Here is a 24,961-nt window from a genome sequence, read left to right on the forward strand (position 1 = left end):
TGGACCTGATCCTGCACTCCACTCAGGACTAAATCAAGAATTGCCTCTCCCCTTGTGGGTTCCTGCACCAGCTGCTCCAAGAAGCAGTCATTTAAGCCATTGAGAAATTTTATCTCGGCTTCTCTTCCTGAGGTGACATGTATCCAGTCAATATGGGGGTAATTAAAATCCCCCATTATTATAGAGTTTTCTATTTTGGTAGCCTCTCTAATCTTCCTCAACATTTCAATGTCAGTATCGCTGTCCTGGTCAGGTGGTCGATAATATATCCCTACTGCTAATTTCTTATTATTGGAGCATGGAATTTCTATCCATAGCGATTCTATGGAACATGTTGATTCATATGCAAGGTACTACGCTTAGAAAAGAAAAAGAAAATTTGCAGCTATAAAAATGGAGTATAAGTGGCTAGGTGGCAGTACTGCTAAAAGGGATCTGGGGGTTATAGAAGATCACAGACTGAGTATGAGCCAACAATGTGAGGCAACTATGAAAAGAACTAATGTTCTGGGGTATATTAACAGGAGTGTTGCATGTAAGACACAAGGTAATTGTCCTGCTCTACTGAGCACTAGAGTGGACTTAGCTAGACAACTGTGTCCAGTTCTGGAAAATGCACTTGGAGAAAGATGTGGACAAACTGGGGCGTTCAAAGTAAAAAAAATAACTTATGAAGAAAGGTTAAAGTAACTGGGCTAATGTTTAGCCGTGGAAAAAACAAACTAAAGGGGGACTTGATACCCTTCAAATATGTTAAGAGTGGCTATGCAGAAGACTGTGATTGTTTTGCATGTTCACTGAAGATACGGCCAGAGGTAATAGACTTCATCTGCAGCAAGAGAGATTTAGGTTAGTTATTAGGAAAATGTGTTAACTATAAAGATAGTCAAGCACTGGACTAGCCTTCAGAGGAAATGTTTGAAATCCCTGTCACTGGAGCTTTTTTATAATAGGTTAGACAAATACCTGTCAGGAATGACTTCAGTGTACATAGTCCTGCCCCAATGCAAGGGGGGCAGCTAGGTGGTGTCCAACATGCTAGCCACTAGCCGTATGTGGCTATTTGGCCAGTTGAGTGTGGCTAATTCGTTATCGTGGCTACTGTTTCAGAACTGGTTGGACCCCATAGAGATACACAATCTCTCGAGCTCCCCTCCAGCCCTACATTTCTGTGATTCTACTTTATATCAGTGCAATTTTGCTTTTAAGGGAGCAGGGATGTGAGGAGATTGAAGATTAAAAAAAAATCTTCATTTTCTCTCATGCAGATTTGGTATCCTTCTTGTGTTTCTTCAATGTTTTCCCTAATCTAAGATAAAAGTCACACAAGATTAAAGTGCATGTTTTCCTCTTTGTATACGGAAAACATAATATTCAAAATGAGCATTATTCAGCCCTGGGCAAGTAATAAGTTTAAGGTCTAATATCTGTCATCTGGTAGGTGTTTTATTTCAGAAAAAAGCCTAGATTTTCCAGTTTCCATTGACACACACTGGACTGACTTTTAGCTATGGAAGGCTCCAAGATTAAAGACCATATAATCATGACATTGTTATTCATAGAAAATGTTTTTAAAGGTCAATTTTAGTGGTTCCCCAAATGTACTGAATTATATTTTTCTCTTCCTCTAAGGTTTATGTATTTGGATTTACATTACTTAGGAAATCTGAAAAAAAAAATCAGACAAGAAATAAAAATTAAAGTTTTTTTTTTTAAAATATTGATAGTAGGGCTTTTCCCCCTATAAAATTTGTGGCATATACCGAAAGCACAATAGAATGGTTATAAAAGTTTTACTGACTCTTGTTTAGGATAATGTGCATAACTCATAGCTTTGCCATTTGTGAGTAATACACCTAACGCAAATTCATGCAAATAAAACACTGAGACTACACCATGCCATCAGCTATTTGTCATTTATAATGCAGGCTGCAGCTTAAACTTAGAAGAATTTCAGAATATGAGCTTTGCATCACTGAACAAAATAAGCACTACTGTCTTTTAAAAGTGAACCGAGTACAGTTTTAAAAATAGTGCAGTGTAAATCCCAAAACAGGAACATCATGCATATGTAAAATCTAGTGCATTCCTTGGGGAAATGTATAAGGATGTAATGTGATAAAAAAAACACAGTCCCCCGAGGAGGGGATGATATGACAAAGCTTCCTGCAATGGCATGTAATCAATCTGCAAGTGCTAGCAGCAAATATCTCCAATGTCTGGAGATATTTGAGTTACTACAGTGAATTCTTTCCCAGGAGTGTCCTTTTAGGGTCTTGCCCACTGCTTTGGGGTCTTGTCCACACTGTCTAATTGATCAACTTTTTGGGGGACTAAAACACTTCACAGTGCAAGTACTGAAGAAATGTTTGAGTGAAGGTTCGATGCACTACAGTTCAATAAACGGAACAGCTACAACAAATGTGTAAGTGTCATGTCTTCTTCCTGGGCCTGTATATGCTGCTGGCATGTCTCAGGATATTTTTGGACTCCATGCGATGGCACCACTTTCCACCTTCAGATCTCACCCTCCTTTTAGGGAACATTCCCTTCTGGGTCTGGCATGTAACGCCTTCTTAATCTGCACCTGATGCGTAGCTTGAGTGCTGCTCTTCTTCTCAGTGTACCCACAGCCCTGCTTCTACGTTGCTATCTTCTGATTCCATTAGGGAGCTGCTCTCCCTGATTCCATCCCAGCTCTAAAAAGCTGGTGATCACACCCTTTCTTTCCCAGGGGCTCCTTTGCTCATGATGTTCTGCCCCATCTCCAATCATAAGGTACCAACTTTTCCATTAATCTTCCCAGCTAGCCTGACACAATTCCGCGGTCCTTTGAGCAGAGAGGCTGTAGCACTCTGGTTCAGGATACGTCTTTAAGGGGACATCTGCTCACCTTACAAGGCAGCTCTACCACATGCACTGCTGTACAAAAATCCTTCAGTCCCTCTTTCTGTTACCTGACTAAAGAAAGAGAAACCTGACTTTGAAATATGTAATGTTTTCTTAAATACAGAGTATAACTTGGCAACAGCCTGGATGTTGAGGGACAAAAGGGAGGAATGCAATTTGACACCAATCTGAGAGCATGGGTGGATTGGGAAGATTATTGAGGTGGCTCATTTGAATATCCTTTGGTTGCAATATTATTGAAATATATCTGTGAAACTATATATTTGAAGCCCCAATTCCAGAAGACACTTATTCAAACCCCGACCTTCAAGTCTGTGGTCAGCCCCATTGATGTCAATGGGACTATTCCTTGCTGAACTGAGACCAAAGTTGGTTGATTTAGAGACACAGTGTTGAGTCAAATGTATCTCAGAATTTAGGTCTTGCAAAATTAATATTATTTGGAACTTAAGTCCAATGGAAATGTTATTTTGACATTTATGATGGACTTTTACGGGGAAATGCAAATGAACAAACTTCTGTGTGCTTAAAACTCAAGTATTGACACATTGGTGGTTCATGAGAACCTGAAATTGATTAAACACAAAATGAATGCCTCTGTACAAGTTGAAAGAAATGCAAAAACTAAACCCACACCTTCAGCAGTGAAGAAACATTTAAACAAGTTCTAAGAAAGAACTTCAGGATTTTGCCCATTTTATATATCTTCTAACTATAATGTAAAAAGAATAAAATATTTTCATAAAATAGAATAGGCTTTAACTATGAATTATTAATATTCTACATCAAATGTAACACAGTTTTAATGTGGAGGTTTTTGTATAAATGTACAGGTTGAAACTCTCTTCACTGGAATTCTCTTATCCAGCACCATCCATGGTCCAGTAGGACCAGGATCAGGACCAGAAAGTCCCGGTGGAGAACTAGCGCATAGGAGCTCTGCAGGCTGGCAGGGTAATGGGAGACCAATGCGTTGTAGCAGGGCTTTCCAGCAGGGTGGTCAAAGCCCCATGCACAGTAATGGGACTGCTCAGTTGAGGAGCAGAAATCCCAGTGCATGGAGGCCATGGGGCTGCCGGCCACTGCAGCTAGAACTAGTGCTTGGAGGTGTCGGGGCTGCTGGGTGCTGCAGCAAGGGCTAACGGGAGAGTGGGGGCCAGCAAAAGTGGGAGCTGGCCAGGAGACCAGCAATCAGGCCAGGGCTGGATGGGAGTTGCATCATGGGGGCCAGAAATGACATCCCCTAGTTCAGCAACATCCTTGATCTGGGACCAGTTAGGTCAAGACGGTGCCGAACCAGGGAGGTCCAACCTATAGTCACATTATTTTTAGACAGCAAGCAACGCAGAGTGAAATTAAGTTTGTAGTCTGAAACACTATCATAGATATTGAATATGTAAGTGACTAGAATGTGCCTGGGCAGATTCAAATACATGTACCATCAATGAAAACTGTAGCAAGTCAAAACAAGTTGGAATATAAATATTAATTAGAATACATGCTAAAAAGTGATACAACTAATTGTTCAGCACACAAACAGGACTCATGGTACAACTGGCTAGAAAATACAAAATCATAACTGTAAGATATTTTTTGAGGTACCAGCAGGAGGGAAACATGGGTTCTATCTAAAAATTGTCACCATGTTGTTTATTCAATAACCAATTACAGCCAAGTCAATTATAGATCTGTGTTATGTTGTAATATATTCAGGCTTTGCTTCCATCACACTGTCATCAAGTACATATTCAAAATGTTTTTCAGCTTCATGGCACTAATGTTGTATAGAGATGTTTACAAGCACTAAGTAAATTCATATTCTTATTGCTGGAAATCTGTATGTAGATTTGTGTCATGTACAATTTATTTAAAGTGAATTTGAACCATTAGCTGAATGTGACTGATATAGTACCTGTTTTCATTATTGTGATAATCTCTCTCTCTCTCCCTGCTTACAAACAGCTTACGCTCATGGGTTCTCCTAAACTTTGGACAAAATACTGCAGTTGGTAAACTTACCAGACGGTAGTAGGGACAAAGCACAGAGAGTTTGTGCTCCCCCACCCCCAACAATTATCACAGCAAGGATTTGCTCTGGAGATAAGGTGAGTCAGCTGCCACACTAAAGCCCTAATGGGACATTCCAGTACTTCCACATTCCCCCTCCCCCCCCTTGCACTCCCTCCGATCTCTGATCAAGGGAGAGCACTTATGCACATAACTTCCAGCATAGAACTATAGAGTTCAAAGAGACCAGGGGGATAGACAGACTTGCCGGGACCATAGGCAACATAGTGGGGGGAGGGGGGAAGAGGGAGAGGGGAGGAGGGGGAGGAAGAGGAAGGGGCGGAGTCTCAGGTAGCCAACCCTCTTTGCCGCTTGGAACAGCAGGTCACACCACACATCCTCCTCTCCCCCCCTAGCCCTCAGAGCTGCCTGGAGTACGCCCCACAATGCTCTGGTGGCAATTTAAAGGGCACAGGGTTCTAGCTGCCACCTCTACTGTGGTAGCAGCAGCCAGCAGCCCTGGGGCCTTATGAATTGCTGCACTGGGGCAACTGTCCCCTTGGCCTCCCCATCGGCAGGCCTAGAGGAGCCTGTAATGGCTGTCTAGCTTAATCTCCTAGTAACATGCAAGATATATCATGTTTAAAAACAAGACTACTCATAGCGCACAAAGTTAAGATTATGACTCTTAAGTCTCTGCAGGTTTGAGGCCTTGGTGCTTCTTTATGCTGTGGTCAATAGCATATTTCACCCATGTTACTCCACTCCAAAGCAGCAGTAAGGATTGCTCTACAGGGACTATTTTGCTCACTTCCTTCCCAGCAACTCAAGAAAGCTTTTTGTTTGAATATGCAGCTGTGAGGATTCCATTGCATGCCTTCTACTTTTCAGGGCATGATTTTGCTGTCATGGCACTGTGCATGAGATTCCCACCTAAGTATCCAGAAGCCTGTTGACATCTTGGACCTGAAGTAATTTATTCTAACAGACTTTGGGTTGTAGGAATGATTGATTATGTTGATCGTTAATAAACTATTAGTTAGCTTTTTTAACTTTTCTCTTTATAATTCTCAAACTTGAGCCATTTTATTCGGCAAAACATTAATATAATGCCCATTTGTTTAAAAAAAAAGTATAAGGTTTTGGAAGGCATCAGAAATTCTACCAAATAGTTTTCTTCAAAAATGGATTTATATACACAGCTCTGGATTCCAAATCCAGCACATCTGAATTGGCATCTATCAAGTGATTTACATGTCATTATAGATCTACTGTTGAACATTCTAGTTAATAAAACTTTGGCTCATTCAGAGCTTTGCAGATTTGACTGCATCACCCCATATGTCCCAAAATGACTGAAGAAGCCCTTTAATATAGGAAAATTGGAAGAGTTACAGTTATATTGTAAACCTAGAACTGTCAATTCAGAAAATTTGTTTTTGACTTTTCAAACTAAGATAAAAGCTAGATTTTTTTTCTTGACTGTCTCAATAACATCATAATCAACAACATATAACCTGAAGATAATGACAACACAGGTAATCATCCTTGACAATTCAACAGATTGTTTACTATTTTCACACTGGGATAACTTCTGTTTAAGTGAATTTAACAAGAAAAATGGTATTTATAATCTGAATAAACCTTGACTCACGATTGAATTTTTATGTTTTCAATTACATTTTGGACAAGATCCCAACCTAATGTCAATTGGCATAGTTCCATTGAATTCAATCAATTCAATTTCTATCTTCTCTTTACTAGAGCAATCCCTTTAATAAATCCTTCACTTAGGGTACATCTACCCAGCACGCTTATTTCGAAATAAGCTGTTCCGGAATAATTATTCCAAAATAGTTTATTTTGAAAAGCATCTCCACACTGCAGGGAAGCCTCAAAACGAGTCCAAGGAGGCTTTCCTAATGTAGACGTGCTTTCTCAGTATAGATCCCCAAGAGGCAGAAGGGAGGAATAAATTGGAATGGCCCTGGTGAACGGTTATTTCCAAATAGCAACAGTGGAGCATCCACACATGCCTTATTTTGGAATAGCTATTTCGGAATAGGCATTATTCCTTTTAGAATGAGGTGTACAGATTTTGAAATAATGGACTGGCTGTGTAGACATTCACATTGTTATTTCAAAATAATGCTAGTGATCTCAAAATAATGGTGCAGTGTAGATACACCCTTAAGGATTACCACAAGGCAAGTTATCATGCATGGTACATTCAGGACAGTGAATAGCTAGCTAGATGGCTCCCATTCTGCTCCTGAAATTCTGCTTCTGACAGGGAGAGAGAATTGTTTGTGTGTCCTCTAGTGGGGAAGGGAGTTAAATGTTCTTTAAACTTAGGCTTTTATTTGGTGTATCTGGCTCTCATATTCCATCTCAAAACTCTCCTATTTACTGTTGCTGTTCTCTAGCTCCTCTGATCACTTAGAATCTATAGATTTTTTTAAGCCTTGTGTCCCCTTACCTCTAGGAATTTCTTAAGGAGAACTTCCACCTTTACTTACTATTTTATAAACATTTTCACATGTAAAGAGCTACTCTTGGAAATGTTTTTTAGGCGGTTGAGCTCCACTGAACCTTTGGCAGATTCTAAAAACAAGACAATCCTAAGTAAATAATAAAAAAAACCCGCCCCTTAAAAAGAAAGGCCACAGTCTCTCAATCTCTGCAGAGATCTGTGAACAATCGCATCTGACTATGGGATGTTTTATGGCATGGATTTCATTGCTGACATTTGGTGGCAGACATCTCAGATACTATCACAACAAGAGAGCACAAATCCAACCAAGTTAATGGCGTTTCACCTTGTTATACATGCAGTGAACTCTTCCCTGCCTTCCAAAAGCATACATACACCACCTAGGAATTGTGGTTTCTATTTATGGGCACTGAGATCTCTCTAATATCATTCTGAGGTTGTCTAGTCATTGTGTTTAAGATCTCCATGGGCAAAATAGCATTTTTAATCTTTCCCACACATCCTCTCCAACTGCTTTCTGTGTTACTGTGGGATACCACTACTAACACCTTCCTTGTTACTGTGGCTCATAACTTGGCTGTTACTTCACCTTGGACCTCTTGCTAGGCCCTCTTACCCTGATCACCTTTTAATGTAGCTGCTCCTTCTCACATAACATAAAAGTTTTAGCTTTTTCTTTTTGCACGCACACATCATCCTAATAATTTATCCCAGTGTTTAACCACCTTAGCAAGTTTTTCCTAATGTCTAAACTAAACCGTCTTGCTGCAATTTAAGCCCAGTGCTTTTTGTCCCATCATGAGAGGCTTAAAACAAGTTCTCATTCCTTCTTGTAAAAACCTTTTATATACTTGGAAACTGTTATTGTGCCCTCTTCCCCTCAGTCTTCTCTTCTAAGACTAATCAAACTCATGTTGGTCATCTGAAGAAGTGTGTTGTGCTCACAAGAGCTCATGATACGACATGTTGTACCTCTTTTAGCTAGGCTCTTTTGTCTGGCAATGGACCATGGATGTTTCTGGACCACAGAGCTCTGGTATAGGGAAGTCAAGCTGTGGGGCAGAAGTGGCAGGGGATGGTGCAGACACTCAGCTGGGAGCCAGAGGGCAGGGCAGGGCATGGAAGAGTGGGAGGCACAACAGGGAGCTCTGGCCCCTGCGGTCAGGTGGTAACAGAAGTCCAGCAGAGGCCGCCGTGGAACTCTGGCCCCAGCTGTGTAACTCACGACTGCAATGGCAGTTGTGGAGTTCAGGACAACAGTGGCCCCAGCCATGTTGCTCTGGCAGCTGTGGAGCCGTATCACTGGCCAAGGAGGTCTGGCCCCCCTGGAAGCCAGGGAGCTCTATCCTTGGCTACAGAGCTACGACCCCAGCAGCAGCCACAGCTGGGCAGGCAGTAGCGATGTTAAGCTGGAGCCCTAGTGGGGGTGCTGCAGAACAGCAAATCCTCTTGTTCAGGATCGGTCAGGTCCCAAGAGTGCCAGACGAGGGAGGTCCATCCTGTATTTATGTATTTTGGTTAGTCTCTAAGGTGCTACAGGACCATTGTTGTTTTAGAAGGTTTTTTTTTTTCTTTAGTTGCTGACTAATCCAGCTACCCCTCTAAGATTAATCAAACTCGGGTTTTTTTGGGGGTTTTTTTTTCAATCTTCCCTCAAAGGTCATGTTTTCTAGATCTTCAATCATTTTTGTTGTTTTTTCTCTTGACTTTCTCTAGTTTGTCCACATCTTTCTTGAAATGTTTCACCAAAAATTGGACACAGTATTCCAATTGAAACCCAATCAGTATGATGCAAAGCAGAAGAATTGCTTTTTGTGTCTTGCTTACAACACTCAGCTAAAAGTACTATTATATAGAACTATCTTTTCCAGTCTCATCTCACCCCACTTACTTTTACTCAAAATAGAGCTGCAAAGACAGCTTTCCTGGATCATTGCTTCAATCACATCACTTCACTATTTGCTTCTCTCTGCAAGCTACCTCTTTTCCATCATATCAAATGTACATAATAATATATGGAGATATACCTATCTCATAGAACTTGAAGGGACCTTAAGAGGTCATCAAGTCCAGTCCCCTACCCTCTCGGCAGGGCCAAGTACCCTTCCTGTCAGATTTGCCCCAGATTCCTAAATGGCCTCCCTCAAGGGCTGAACTCAGAACCCTTGGTTTACGAGGCCACTGAGCTATTCCTCCCCCTCCCAATAGTTTGTCTTTTTTAAGGCCCTTCAGGGCCTGTCCCAATATGCTGAATTGATATCATCTCCTACCTTCACTAGCCAGTGATAACTCGACAAATGAACGATGAAGGGAGGTTTCAAATAAGCTCTTTTGTGCTGACTTCCATACTTCCCAGGGTCTTCAGAGGATCTTCTTGTAAATATCTATTAGGCCATCTCTTTTTCCTCCTTAAAATGAGTCAAGCATGGTGACTACAAAAATTATAGGTAAAAAAGGCAGGTAATTGATGGGCTGCGACTGCTACCTATTATGCTGACCAGTATTCTCTCATTGTTACCTTTTGATCCTACCCCCATAATTACTGTATCCATTTGTCATATCTTGCTTATACTTAGGTTGTCAACCTAAGTATAAGGGACCATCTTCTATTTCTGCGTTTGTGCAGTATCTCATGCACAAGGAGAGTTTTGATCCATGACTGAGTAATTGCTACAGCTATACAAACAATGTTTTTTGTTGTGATTTTGTGTTAAATGATAAAAAGCAGTATAATATGTCATTATTATGACAATGCAAGTTTGTAGTTGAATGGAATTATTCTACTTCCTTGGTCATATTTTTTTTCCTAAAGAATCTAAATGGTTGAATTAAATTCATACTATGTGTATTTAACTAGGGAAAGAATATGGAAAAAGTCTCACACCCTTTATCATATAGTGCTTATATCAGAGTAACTACAAAGGTTCTGACTGAAGCTATTCAAAGTCCTATAGCTTTACAATTACACACCCTCTAAGTGGAGTTTTGCCATATAGGATAAATTCCAATGAATAATTCTAAATTCTTATGTAAAAAAAGTTAGCTTTGCTTCCTGCAGGATAGATGGATTTTTCAGGCTCTACAATGCCATATTCAGTTCTGTGCACCTTCTGAAAGTATAAGACACGTGGATGTGGGAAAAATATACCAGAAATAATATCCATTCAGTTAACAGCCTTTTATTCCAACAGTTCTTTTAACCCAGTAGATGCCCACTGGAATAAATATTTTGAATAATTCATCATTTCCAAATCTCAAATCATTCCAGCTTTATGGATTGTCACCTTCCCACTTATTAATTCAAAAACAAACAAAAAAATCTGCCATTTTCCATCAAAAACTAATGAAGAAGGAGAGTGTGAGTTTCAACTTTCTTGGTGGCTTAACAAAAAAGGACAATAGTCCACTACCAACTCCAATTATGTTTTAAAAACTTCCAAAAATGTTTTGCATCTCACTGTGAAGTCTTAGTTGGGTAGAGCTATGGTTGTGTAATGAAATGTTTTGTGCTTTCCATAATCAGTAATTATTGTTCCATATCTCCCATCATTTAGAACTATGAACAATAACTTTTACCACTTTCAATTTTTATTAGGTAAAGCTAATCCAAAGATTTTTTTTTCTAGTAGTTGAAAAAATCTTAAATGGCTTCCTCAGAAAAATGTCTATCCCATTCAATAATGTGTGATGTACTCTATATTAAATACCCTTCTCTCCATTTCTAACCCCCATGTATGTCCTTAAAAATCCACCAGTTGCCCCTTTTCTTCCTCCTCCACAAATCTATCAGACCTCTTATCCATTCCAACCAAACCCATTAAACTTTTCATTCTCTGTACTCAGATCCATTACATCCCAGCCAACCATGTTTCCTCTCCTCAACCCCTCATGCTGAAAGGACTTCAAAAAGTATCCCAGGATTAATGCCTAATTAGATCCAGCTGGCCCATTGACACCATCATCATAATTACTTTAATTATATGTACATTTCATATGTAAGACTGCAGAGTTACCATGAGTAAAATTGTTCATGATCTAATAGGTAATGTTTTGACTGCTCCTTTTGAAAATTCCTCTGTTCTTTCCCTTTCTTCATCAGACCTACATTACATCTTTTATATGGCTCCACTGTGCAGGAATATATAATAGGCTAGAATTTTGAAAGGTCCCACCACAGTTACTTGAACATTGTGTAAGTTTCAGAATAAAACCAAAGCTAATTTAGACATTTAAACTGCATTAGTTAGTTTTGTGATGGAGATTCATGATATTTAACAGAGGGGTTGGAAATCCAAAGGAGCTTTAAAGAACCAATGAACAATGTAAAGCCAGAAATGAAAATATTTAAAGAGAAGTAAAGAGGATTTCAAATCCATTCTACACAGTTGCATCCGCTGTGACAGTTTATTAAGCTTTAAGGCAAGGGATTTTTTTTCTTGAAATATTTACCATAAGCTGCATACAATTGTCAGTGTCTCAGCTAACTGCCATATGTAGCTGAACATTAGCCTTTCAAAATGAGAACAATACTTCATTGATTCGTTGAGTGAAAGGTTGAGCAAAATCAGACCAAACTGTTGACCAATGCACAGCATACAAAGGAGTCTGGAGGTGATGTGGTGAGGTGGCAATACCATTTGTATAGTGGTGAGGAAACTGAAACCACAATGTTATGTGCATCTGCTTTTACAGTTAATGAAGTAGGGAGCATACAGATCTGAACTGTCCTGTGCCTAATTTTAGGAGTAGAGCCCAAAATTGTCAGAGTGGTTCTGAGGGAGGGACAGCTGGCCATCCTGCTTTATTAAGACATTTATTAATCTAAGAGACTCTAAAATTCCCCATATTGTTGGTCTATATGTTAATAGCAAAAACAATTTTAAACAGACTATTAACAAATACTGATAAGCAGTGAACTTGACAAGGTTCACTGAAGATGCACAGAACCCTGCACTTCCAAGAAAGGTTGCCACTTCTCACTGGCGCACATGCTTCACCTATCTCAGTACCACTGTCTGAAATTTGCTGCCCCTACGCAAAGAGAAGTGAACTTCCTAATTTCCGTTAAGTCTTCACCACTTAGGGCAAGTCAATACTTACATGACTTTATTTAACTTTTATTTAAAGTTTATTTAAAGTTTAATAAACTTTAAAGTTTGGACTTTTTTTTCTTAAATAGATTAGTGTCAAAATATTACTGAAATTGTCCACAAAATGCATGTTCTTAAATCTTACTTGTGTAAACCATTGCATTATGTAACTATAGCATTTGTGGAAGGGAAAGGTAAGAAAGAGTTGGGGGAAAGACAGAAGCAAAAGACTCATTTGACTTATGCAAACTGTTCCATTAGAATCACTAAAAAGGCTCTTGTAACTCAGGTAACCAGGGTTTGACCCTCACTCTCTCACTTTAATAAGCCTTGATATTTAGACTGAAATTATTGCACCGTATGTGTGCCACACAGCTAGAACCCAGAATAAAAGATATTGACCTTTAAGCACTAGCTTCTAATTAAGTTATCCATTTGAAATCACACCAATAGTTCTTACACCGTCAGCCACTCAGAGTCTAACTGTTATCTAAAAAAGCACTAAGGCTTCAGAAGCTAGAAAAAATAATGTTCTTTAAAATTGTATTCTTTTTTTAAAAGGCTGCAAATCTAAATGCACATTCCTATGGACTTTCTTTCAGTGGTCCTCCTCTGAAATTTAAGCAATTTATTTTTGTAAAAAAATCAAGTATTGTGCTATTACCAGGAAAAGCTGGTTTGAGCATGGTCCTGCAGATCTTTCCTGTAACCACTGAAATCAATGCTTGAAGCATAAGGCCTCTCATTTTAAACACTCTTTTTATATATACAGTTATTTCAGAAAAATTATAATGAGAATAAACCTGGCCACGAATTTCCCAGAAACTCTTCTCTTAGTATGACCTCCTTGTATGAAAAGGTAGTATATGGGGCATATTTTACTAGCAATAGTAAAATCATTAGCGCTGTTTGAAAAACAGGTTTTCTGATCCTATGAAAATTTTAGAAATGTAAATTGTTTTCCCATTGTGCATCTGAATGGAATAGACTTGTATAATTTGTCATCAGACATGAGAGCCAAAGAAAGAGCCAGAAAAACCTCAGAATAACCCCAGATGAGTGCCCTACCCTCAGCCTTTTTGCTAGTGTTGTTCTCTCCATTTTTCTGTGAAGCTGTTTCCTTTTGTATGAGCAACCTTTCATTGACGAGAGGGATTCTAACAGAGCAGAGTCAAAAAACACCTGGGGTGTGTCTAGACTGGCATGATTTTGCGTAAATACTTTTAATGGAAAAGTTTTTCTGTTAAAAGTATTTGCGCAAGAGAGTGTCTATACTGGCATGTGCCTTTGCACAAAAGAATTGTTTTTGAGCAAAAGCATCCTTGCCAGTATAGATGCTCTCTTGGCAAGAAAGCTCCGATGGCCATTTTAGCCATCGGGCTTTCTTGCTCAAGATATTAACGTTGCTGTCTACACTGGCCCTCTTGCGCAAGAATACTTGCACAAGAGGGCTTATCCCTGAGCAGGAGCATCAGATTATTTGCAGAAGAACCACTGATTTTGTACATTACAAAGTCAGTGTTCTTGCACAAATATTCGCGGCCAGTATAGACAGGTGACAAGATTTTGCGCAAAATCATGCCAGTCTAGACGCAGCCCAGGTTTTTGAACTTGAGTCTTACATCCTTACTGAATGCCTTAGCCACTGGGTTTTTTACTATTCCATAGTGGATTGATCTCTCTCACTTTCTTATTTTGACAAGAATTTCATTCTGTGTATGAGAAACCTTGTTGAATTGACACTTTCCAACAGAATAAAACAAAGCTGTTTAAAAAAAACACCAACAATCAATCATTACTAAAGTAAGTGAGGAATTAAGTCTTCTAGAAGGAAGATAATCATGGTGTAAGAAGTACTCTACCAGTACCAATAGTCAGCCAAGATGAAGCATGATCAAGAAAATTTGCTCCTTTGCAGAGGCCTTCTACCAGTGTATCCTTTTGCGCAAAGATCACAGGGAAGTAAATAAAATCCATTGCATTAGGCCCAAGCCAATCCCCACTGAAGTTAAGTTTAGAGAGGCTAGTTTCCTCAAAGTGGGAAGACAGAGACCAGACAAGTCTTAGCACCATTTAGAAAAAGCAAACAGAAATGCCCCTTAAAAAGGATAATGCAATCCCATCTGTCTGCATGGCAGAAGCCATTGGGCACCATTGCAACAATACTTTTTAAAAAGTTGAAATAAAATACATATCTGCACTGCAGCTGGTTTCATGGGTAAGCAGACACAAGCTCATACTGTGCTTTCATGGGTTGTGTGACAGGGTCAGTCCCACTCCTGGGTTCCAGATCCACGTTCATTCCACAATCTCCAGTCTAGGTACTGCAGCACAGGTTTTGCTTACTCCTTTCAATGTTTTGTGGAGGGCTGTCCCTTGGCAAAACAGCTGTCAGGACAGATGCTTCTGGTCAGCTTGGGCTGGGTTACCAGTCCTCCCCAGTTACCAGTTATCTCTGATTCTTTGGGAAGAGAGACCAAACACTCCCTGTTGGAACTCCTCACTTTCCCCCTCCCTTGGCAATGCAAAGGTCTATAAAAATCACACAAGAGTGGACTTATTACCTAATTAGTTCGTAGCAGCAGGAAATGTGGATAATTAATGAAATAAGGAAGGGCAGTAGATTGAACGTGGATGAGAAGCTTGTAAAACAAACCAGACATTGATGGGCAAGAGAGGATGGTTAGAATAGAAATTGGGTTTGGCAGTGTCTTCTTCATGTCTCCCTCCCCCACAGTTCACCACCATGCTTTTCAGGTTGGGTAGGCAAAGAGTAGTGAGAATCCATGGCTTTACTGACATGAGGAACCACAGATGTCTAGTGCAACTGTGGGTTTCCATCTAAGGCTCCATCTTCTACATTTCAAATCAGAAATGTTTAACAAAATAAACTCCTCTTCCATGCCACATGCCTATTGAAATGAAGGGCATAATGACCTAGTGGCAGTGAAGGCAGTAAGTCTCAGTTAGGTTTATCTCATAGGAGTACAAGCACTGAAGTGGCTATTAAGAGGGAAAAGGCTTATTATGTGATTTTATGCATGAAGCCACCAAAGAAAATATTTTTAGCCCTTTGAAGTGTTTTCCCCCCTCACTCTTAATTATCAAGTAGCTGACTGATTGCTCATGATTGATGACTGATGGGGAGAAAGTTCAGCAGGTATTAATAGTTGGGTTATCCTAAGTGGCACAGAGGAAGGAAGTGGCCCATCCCTTCAGGCAAACTAGGGCTGATACTATTGTCTGTAAAAGGATCAACTTTTTTTCTGGATTTGTATTTTAAACTGAAAATAGAATATTCTGTAGACTGTTATCGATGGATTTTTATGGTTATTTCTGATCTTTGTTATTTACTTAAACTTGCAAGTGACACGAAATCACAGCCAAGTTAAAAAGAACGTCAAGTGGAATAATTAAACAACACTACAAACTGGATTCAACAGAATTTTTTCCAATGGGATATAACATATTCTAATCACCTCATGATTACAAAGAACAATTTGCTACAAATTGAAGCAAACAATTGTGAAGGTTGACATCTCATGAAAGGTTAATAATCCAACATAAAGTCACCTTAACAGTATGAGGACATAGCTTCATACACAGTAAGTGCAGGTAAGCATTTTAAATGCAGCCAACAACAGCTTTGAAAACTTTTGCTTTTCTAACAAACCTAAATGTTGGGCTTCATTTCTGATGTCTTCATCATTAGGCCAGGCCATCTATGGAGAGCTTTCCTGAATATTTTTACACTATTTTAGTGTAAAACAATGTGTATAGTTATTCAATGGAATGTACTGAATTTACAATTTTAACCATATACTCTGAAAAGGAGGTTGGAGAAGACTGTTCCTTGTGGCCACATGGAGCCCAACTCAAGTCAACAGGAGGTGCCAAATAATAGCTCCTGGTCAGATCTGGTATCAGTGATGTTTATGTGACCCTGCAATAGTTCATCGTTGTGTTGCGGTACAGGATTTCAGGGGAGTGTCTCTAACATTCCCTCGGTCCATGTGCTCCTGTGTACTGCTCAATTCTCCAGCTAGGAAGTGGCCAGTTCAAGCCCCTTCCAAAGTAATAAAATGTCCAAGTGCAATCCAGTATCCCAAACAATGTGGAGCCTTGTTCTCAACTATTTCCTGGATTGTTACTGATTTTCCCTGCTCTGACAGCAAACACCAAGTCTCCATTAGTCCTATAGTTTTCACAGGAGCAAATCTACTTCCTGTCAGTTCCTGGTGGTGGAAGCAGTGGATGCTGCTTTCCCACCCTTCTGTTCCCCCTGCCGTTGACTGACCTCTCAACCTATTTATAAGTCTAAAGTGTCTGCTGAGATATCACCTATTCCTTTTTTTAGTTCCACTTTGTCTCATTACCTTGCAGGTAATGAGAATTGGACTGAGCATTTATATCTCTCTCTCACCTTTTACATAATTGGGTTGTATAAAATTGGAATGGCAAAAACAATAGAGATACAGTAGAGTACAATATTGGAATGGCTGAGGGATGGAGGAGGTCAATTAGTAGGGCTTTTCCAACTTTAATGCTATACTAAGTAGTTAGGATAGTTTCAATTATTATAATCAAAGACCAAAATGTGTTTCCATGACACTCCATAAGTTAATCAAACTTATTACATATGTACTATATTTACACAGTGAGACAACAATGTAATATAGACAATAATATATTTTCATAGAATTTCCTGATTCCTATTTAATAAAAACCTCAGCACATGGAAAACCCAATAAAAACACGTGAGCCTTAGTTCAATGAAATGATTCATGTACCTAAGTCTAACTGTATAAATATTCAGTTAAAGTGAATGAGAATATATCATTGGTCTTGTTTAATGCATAAGCATGCATGTTCATCTTAATTGGTTAAAAATCATTGCTGAAATGTGGAGGACTATTCCAACTTACAGTTTTAATTTGTGGAAACTTCATTGATAGCAAAACATTTGATAAGTGATTAAATCTGGTAAAATCTAAAAATCACTGAGTAGATTTGAAAATCAGGATGGATAATAAATTCTAGACACAAACTTGAGCTAGTTGCTCTTCATGTTCTACTTGCTCTTTGTGATCCTAGCTTGGGGAGCATCAGCCTTAACTACACTGTTGTCCTTGGACTTCCCAGAGATCATATTCCTTTCTATGTTTTTCTCACTAGGATTTGACTTTCAATTTTTGAAGGGTGCCTTTTTGCCTTTAACTGCCTCTTTTACTCTGCTGTTTAGCCATCATGTCATTTTCTTTTTGTTTCTTACTATTTTTAAATCAACATCATCCTGAGTGCTACTTAGGACTATATCAAGAATTGCCTCCTCTTGTGTGGGTTCCAGGACAAGCTGCTCTACAAAGCAATCGTTAATGGTATCTAGAAATGTTATCTTTGCATCCTATCCTGAGGTGATGCATTCCAGTCAAAATGAGAGTAGATGAAATCCCCCATTAATATTCTCTTTTCTGCCTTGGTAGCCCCTAATCTCCCTGAGCATTTCATAGATACCATCATAGTCAGGTACTTGGTAGTATATTGCTACTGCTATACTCATACTTTTTAAAGATAGAATTTCCATCCATGGGGATTATAATGGAACTATTTGACTCATTTAAAAAAATGTTACTATATTTTTCTCTAGGCTTTCTTACAAGTATAATGCCACTTCCACACCAGCATGATCTACTCTGTCATTCTGATATATTTTGTACCCAGGTGTGACTGGTTCCCATAGCTTAGCCATATTCTGCAGTATGTAACATTTTCAAATAGTTTTTCTATTTATAAATGAAGAAAGTGATTTTATGAGCTTGTTTTCTCAAATTTTTGTTATGGGTCTTTGGTTAAATCTACTGTGTTGCCTAATTTGTGAAATGAATAGGAAAATCTAATTATTGTACATTTTCAAATGCAAACATTGAATCTGATGTTGTGGTACATTAGAAAACTGGAAATGTTTTATTTTCACAAACACTTTGTAATTAAGCATCCAACACAGAAACCAGCACCAAATGCACTGAGCAGCATTTAATATATTGCCTTTTTAAGGACATGTTGGGGACAACAATATATTGTAGTCAGAAGCAAGTGTGTTACACTCAGGAGGTAAAATGAGTTATGTCATAAAAGAACAAGGCAAAGTCTTATTAAAAAATGTTACAATGTCATCACATGAAAGATGTAATGGTATTAAATTTAAAGGGCGGAAATACATGAACAATAAATTATCAGTGAACTGGGCTGATAAAGATTCTTAAAACTATTGTTTCAGTAAAAATATTTCAGCCATAGTTTCTTTCTAGATTGTATTTATTAGAAATATGTTTAAATATATGACAAGTGTATGTTCATTTCATGCATTGGTTCTTGGAGCCCAGATGCCCAAGGTATGGAAATTCAGGAAACTTATGTGTTCTCTCTATTCCAAATCCTTTTCCTTTATATCATCTTCATGTCTTTCGTTTGTTATGGAAGTAACAGTCCGTGCATAACACTCAAATCTTGTAAATGAACTGGAGAGTTGTTAGTTCAACCAGAAAAGTGGAAAATTGATTAACAATGCCTAGCTATCAACTTCAGATTCTCCTCCTTATCACCTCTAATGACCCCACCAGGCCTACTATCCTGGAAACATTTGTTCATATGGTCTTCCTAAGATTTATGATTTAAGTTTTTGACCTATTAAGGATGAGATTTTAAATTTTAACTAGTCTGTTTTTAAGAAAATATCTGCCTATCATGAGTTAGTGATTGGTCTATGACTTGAAGCATGAGGGGTTATAGCCTAATTAATTTTAGCCTATCTAATGTTTCTGGTAGGCATTTTCCTTATTCATATACATGTCTAATACTTTAAACAAAAAACCTAATAAGCTCTTTGCCTCAAGGGTATCTTGTGGCAATAATTTCCATAATTATGTATTGAGCAGAAAAACATTTATTTTTGTTTCCTATTAACTTGTCTCCTCCCCCACTCAATCCAGCCTTTGTCCTTCTGCACTGCAATAAAAACACATGGTGAAATGTCTCTGAACCCAGATCAGTTGACTCAAACTCACTGAGAGTCTTTTATTACAGTGTAGACTAAACACTTAAGCACTCACAATCAAATAACTGGTCTGTGTCCTCCAGAAATCCATCTTTTGTCACCAAATGTTACAAAAATTCTATCTATTGCTTCCAAAAAAAACCCCACAAAATAATCCTCTCTCTTTCTCTAAAACTTCCCCAAGTCAACCAATCTCTGAAGTCTCTGGAAATTTATCCATTGCTTCTCCCCATGATTTCCTCAAATTAATTCATCCTCTATCTTCCCACAGCTGCCCAGGCCAGCTGGTTTTCTGTATTCCAACAAGCGATTACTTTTGGGGGGGCATATCTACACAGCAGGGCTAAAGCCAAAACAAGCTATTCAACTTGAGCTACGTCAATTGCACAGCTTAAGTCAAAACAGCTTATTTCGGCTTTTGGCGATGTCTGCACTCTTCCTCTGACTTCCCTTACTCCTCGTAAACTGGGGGTTGCAAGAGTTGAAGTAGGAAGTTCTCCAGCTCAACATTATTTTGACATTATGTCAAAATAACTGCTTGTAACGTAGATGTGGACTATGTTATTTCAGAATAACATTAGTTATTCTGAAATAAAACACTGCTGTGTAGACGTGCCCTAAGTCTCTACTCTCCTTAGCAAACTTCTTTTCTTTCTGAACCAATTGCTTCTTCATTCTCCTTTCCAGGCATTTTGTTATGTGCCCCTTCCCAGCATCTCTCAGCCCAATGATCCCAGGCACCCCAAGATCCTAATCCCAGCCACCTGATCCCTATGTCACTTCCCAAAAAGTCATCCTCTTCCCCCTCAGCCTAGCAATTTCCCCGGTCTCCTCTCAGCCTAGTTCTCAACCAAATTATTCCTTGGATTGTTCCTTGTCTCCAAAGACGACCTTTTCAGTAATAACATGATTTGAATGATAGGGTAGAACTCAATGCTAAACAATGGAGTCAGGAAAAGAAGGCATCAGTAAGTGGTTACACTGCACAGAGAACTGTGATTGCTTTCAGGAAGACTGATTACTGGGAAGAGAAAGCTGGAAGTCTTCTCCAGTTATTGCCAGATGGATCCCCTAGATGGCTTAAATCCCCATCTAGGATAGCAACAATAGTTCTAATCACGTATAAGAAAGGGTGGGGGGAAAAGGAAACAACTGTTCATATTCATCCAGTCATTGAAACTAAACCTTATGCTTTCCGGATACAGATTACTTTGGATAAATTCTGTCTCTGTACATAGCTTATTCGGTTCCAATCCTGAACTACATCCCATCTTAAGTTTAGAAATCCCTCCAACTCAGATTTAGCTTGTCATCATCTTCCAGAATCCTCCTGATTTTTCCCTTCATACTGTATCCCACCCATCCTCAACTTCTCCTTGCCCAAATAGCCAAATGCACTATCAAAAATCCACCATTTTCTTCAAGGCATAAATACTGGAAGCATTATTTAGCATCCTAGAACACAACAGGGAGGCCCATCAAAATTGGGTATAAATTGTATAAGGGAGAAAGACAGATTTTACAAGAACAGCAGATGCAAAAAGTCTTTGGAAAAGTATTATCACCAAATACTAAGACTCGTATGTAGACATAAGGAATGTATCTTGCAGCAGACAAATCTTTTGGCAGGTAGAGATAAACATAAATGAAACAAATTAATCTGTAAATTTCATTTTTCCAATTTTACTAATAGCTGCTGAAAATTAAGATAAACTATTTGTGGTAACTCAAGCACCCATCTTTCCTTCTATGCAGGCTGGCTTTATTTGGCGCTCTTCCCAGATTGTACTTTACAATATTTGAATGACCTGTTTTTGTTTTTCCTATATAGTCAAATTATTAGGTTCTACTTTTTAAATAATCAATTGAGGAAAATTTCTTCTTGAATATTTGTGAGATGCTAACTGGTTCCTTTTGTGAACTTGTTTGTCAGGCTTGAATGTCAAATTTAGGGATTTTTCAATAGCACTACTTAATATGAATGAGATGGAATGATGTACACTTAGGGTTTAAACAGATGCATTTTTTTAAATATCAGAAATGTTATAAAACTTGTTTTGTAACTTTCGTAAACTCCATATAAATAAACACAGGTATACAATTACAAAATTGTCCTGTGTCAATCCCAAAAGCTGTGCTAATGAGGCCTTGTACCAGTTCTTCCTTAAGCTATGGAGTCTTCTGTGTTCTGGTTGACACTTTTTATACCTCTTTTGTCTTATCAATTGATAGTGTCAGTTAAAGCCTTTTGTTTTCTCATGATTAGGTCAAAAATCTGTTTTCTTATGTTTAGATGTATAACCTGTTTATTAGTTGAGCTATCAAATCAGCAATATTTTTCCTCTTTGTCTCCTATTTTCCATATTTTAATATCTTGATTTTGAGTTGGATTTTGACTATTATGGTTTTTAAAACTATGGCATTGGGAGATGAAGACTTTCTTCTAAACCTCAGCAAAAGCTTTGACCCTACTTGTACTGGTCACACTCATACATCTATCTATATATTTTAGAAATGTGTGTGTATCTGGTTTGGTTGTGCCAGGATCATGCAATGTGCCTAGAATTTGATTGTTTCTCATGAAATGCAAAGTGCCTGGCAGGAGTAGCAGGTACATTGTAGATTGAGCGAAAGGGGGCACCTGGGCCAGGGGTCACTGGCTGGCAGCACCCAACATCCCAGCCTGCCCTGGGAACAGCTGCTGGCCACTGTGCAGCCCTTTCTTGCCCCCAAGCCAGGCACAGGGAGCACCAGGCACAGGGAGACCTGTGTGGCCCTACCCCATCCCTGGCCCTAGCTCATGGAACACCAGCAGGAGACCTGCATGGTCTCTTCCCCCCCACTTCCGGGTGGTTCCAGGGTGAGGACGACAACTGGGATGTGCAACCACACTCCTGGATAATGCCGTAAGCCTTCTAGTGAATACATACGGGCCTAGCCCATATATAAATATGTCCAGGTCAAAACTATTACTATACCCACAACTGAAAATATATCAACAATATTGCTGACATATACACATTATCCTAGGAAATGTTTCCATCTACTTCAAATGCAAATAGTGTTTATCCCTTTTATAGGCTTTACTGGTGATATTTTTTAAGCTGAGAAGTCTGCAGTTTAAATCAAACACCGTAACAGCATTATCTTTTATGATTATAAAAGTTTTGTTTTGCCCTTAGGACACACGAGCAAATGAGAATCACATTTAACAAATAAAGTGTATAATTTACCTTAGTTAATTTAGGGAAATCTTGAAAGGCCTAATGTTCTGTATCACCAGCAGGTAAATCTGCTTTGAGCCATGGTAATATATCCTGCATCAATAAAGCTCAGCTGCATAATCAAAGAATGGATTAACTGGGGTATACTTAAAACTTTCCTTAGATGCAAATTATTATTAGATATGGGTGATCCTTGCTGAGCTCAGTGTGATTTCATATGACCTAGTCTGGCCACAATAGATCCAATAGCTTATTATTCTTTAATTCTCCATCTTGTCACTATTGGGTATTTTCTTTGTTTGTCATTTATAGGTTTCAATTCTATCTGAAAATCTTAGAAAACCTTTTACTGATTTGTAAATGTTTTAAAAACACTTACAAACTGAGCAGAAGTTATGTTTAGAACCACAAATCTCAGTTTTCATTTTCACTTCCCAGCATATTAAATGTGGTTTAGAAACATCCATTACAAGATCAAATCCTCCTTAATAGTTAACTACATAATAGTTAACTACATAATAGTTCAGTTTAAAAGTACAGTATTTCATAAGTCTCATGGTGATTACTAAGACGTACACCGTGATTCTTATCAGAGTTATATTAACTGATCAATCAGCATTGCGATCATTATGTCCAGTAGTGACTTCTAATTTTAACTAATTCCTGACTGAAAGTTCAACCTTAATAACCCTCCGTTCTTTTGGATTGCAATGTAACTGACCTTAAAGAAAAGTTTAAAAAAAAAAAAAAGGAATTCATTCGCAGCCCAGAATAAATAAGGTTGTATCCTCCATCTAACTGACACATGTAGCCTTAGCAATAATATAGGACAATTTATCTAAATGCAGTTCCTAAATTATGGCCACAAAAGTATGCATGCAACTCATTCTATACTTATTGGCAGAAACAAGCATGACAAAAATCAAATGTCTATTTCACATGTTAGTATGTACAATCATCTTTCTGTTAACTCAAGTTGTATGCATATGACTGTGCTCAGTGCAACACATGGGGGGGGGGGGGCTAGAGTGAGCACAGTGTAACTCTTGGCCAAATTATACAAATTGCTACTTTCTGTGCAGGCCTCTGCCTCAATGGTTTGTTGCCTTCAGAACCTACTCTCCAAAACTTTTCCATACTTCCAAAGTGGCATTAAGAACAAGAAATAAAGCAAAACAATAGCAGCCCAAATATTAATACTTTTTTATAATTACAAGTTTCACATATATGGCTTAAAGGCTTTTCTCAATACATTCTATCCATTACCAAGTCAAGATTTGGTTTACAAATTTTGATCATATTCTCTTAAAGGGACCTATCAGATTACACTCTTCCAGCTTTAATCACGCTGAGGGCACTTCGTTTTAACAGAACTGTAGGTAAACAATCCCAACAAATTGTAGATATATCTGAACATCTGCTCAAGAAGAATGTTATTCCTCTATTTACTAATGCTATCTCTGCACTGAATCAGCACTTCCACACCCATTGCATTAAATATTCTCTTCAGAGAAGAAGCTGCTCATGACAGAGTCTGGATTTCTATCCATAATGCATAGTTCTTTGGAAAGCACTCATGGAGGATTGGGGGAGGGAGGAAAGAGAAGAGACTCTACTTAGAAGATGATCTGTGAAATGCGGTAAATGAACTAGACTACTAAGCCTTTGAGAAGTGGCTATTAAAGAATTACCCTCTTTTCACTAGGCAATCTCCTGCAAGGTAAGTTTTGCATCAGTCCCCCTAGCCCCTATACGTAAAAGTAGCCTATACTCCTAGGCTCCTAGGGTCCTGGCTAAGGCAATGCATTTGTAAGTGACCTAGGAGATTTTCAAATTTCAGATGAGTATAATCCAATTACCTACTGACAGAGATCCTAGTGAGTACCCACTGACAGTCCCTCGCTAGAAATGATGTGAGGGGAATCCCAGCATCCGGTTCGCCAAGATATTTCAGTGTCTTGGAACTTGAATGGAGTCCAACCACTGCCCCAATATCAAGGTCCTTAGATATATTCTCAGGGTACAGACCTTCTCTCTAGCACCTCCTCCTGGTGCAGGAACCCACTGTCCAGATGCCTAGTCCCTCTGGGTGCAGCCCTTACTCCCATGTCCCAAAATTCTACCCAACAGGTGTAAGCTTTCTGATTCACAGTTTAACTCAGTGGCACACAGCAGCTACACA

This window comes from Pelodiscus sinensis, chromosome 5 (assembly GCF_049634645.1).
Source record: "Pelodiscus sinensis isolate JC-2024 chromosome 5, ASM4963464v1, whole genome shotgun sequence".
Taxonomy (NCBI): Eukaryota; Metazoa; Chordata; order Testudines; family Trionychidae; genus Pelodiscus; species Pelodiscus sinensis.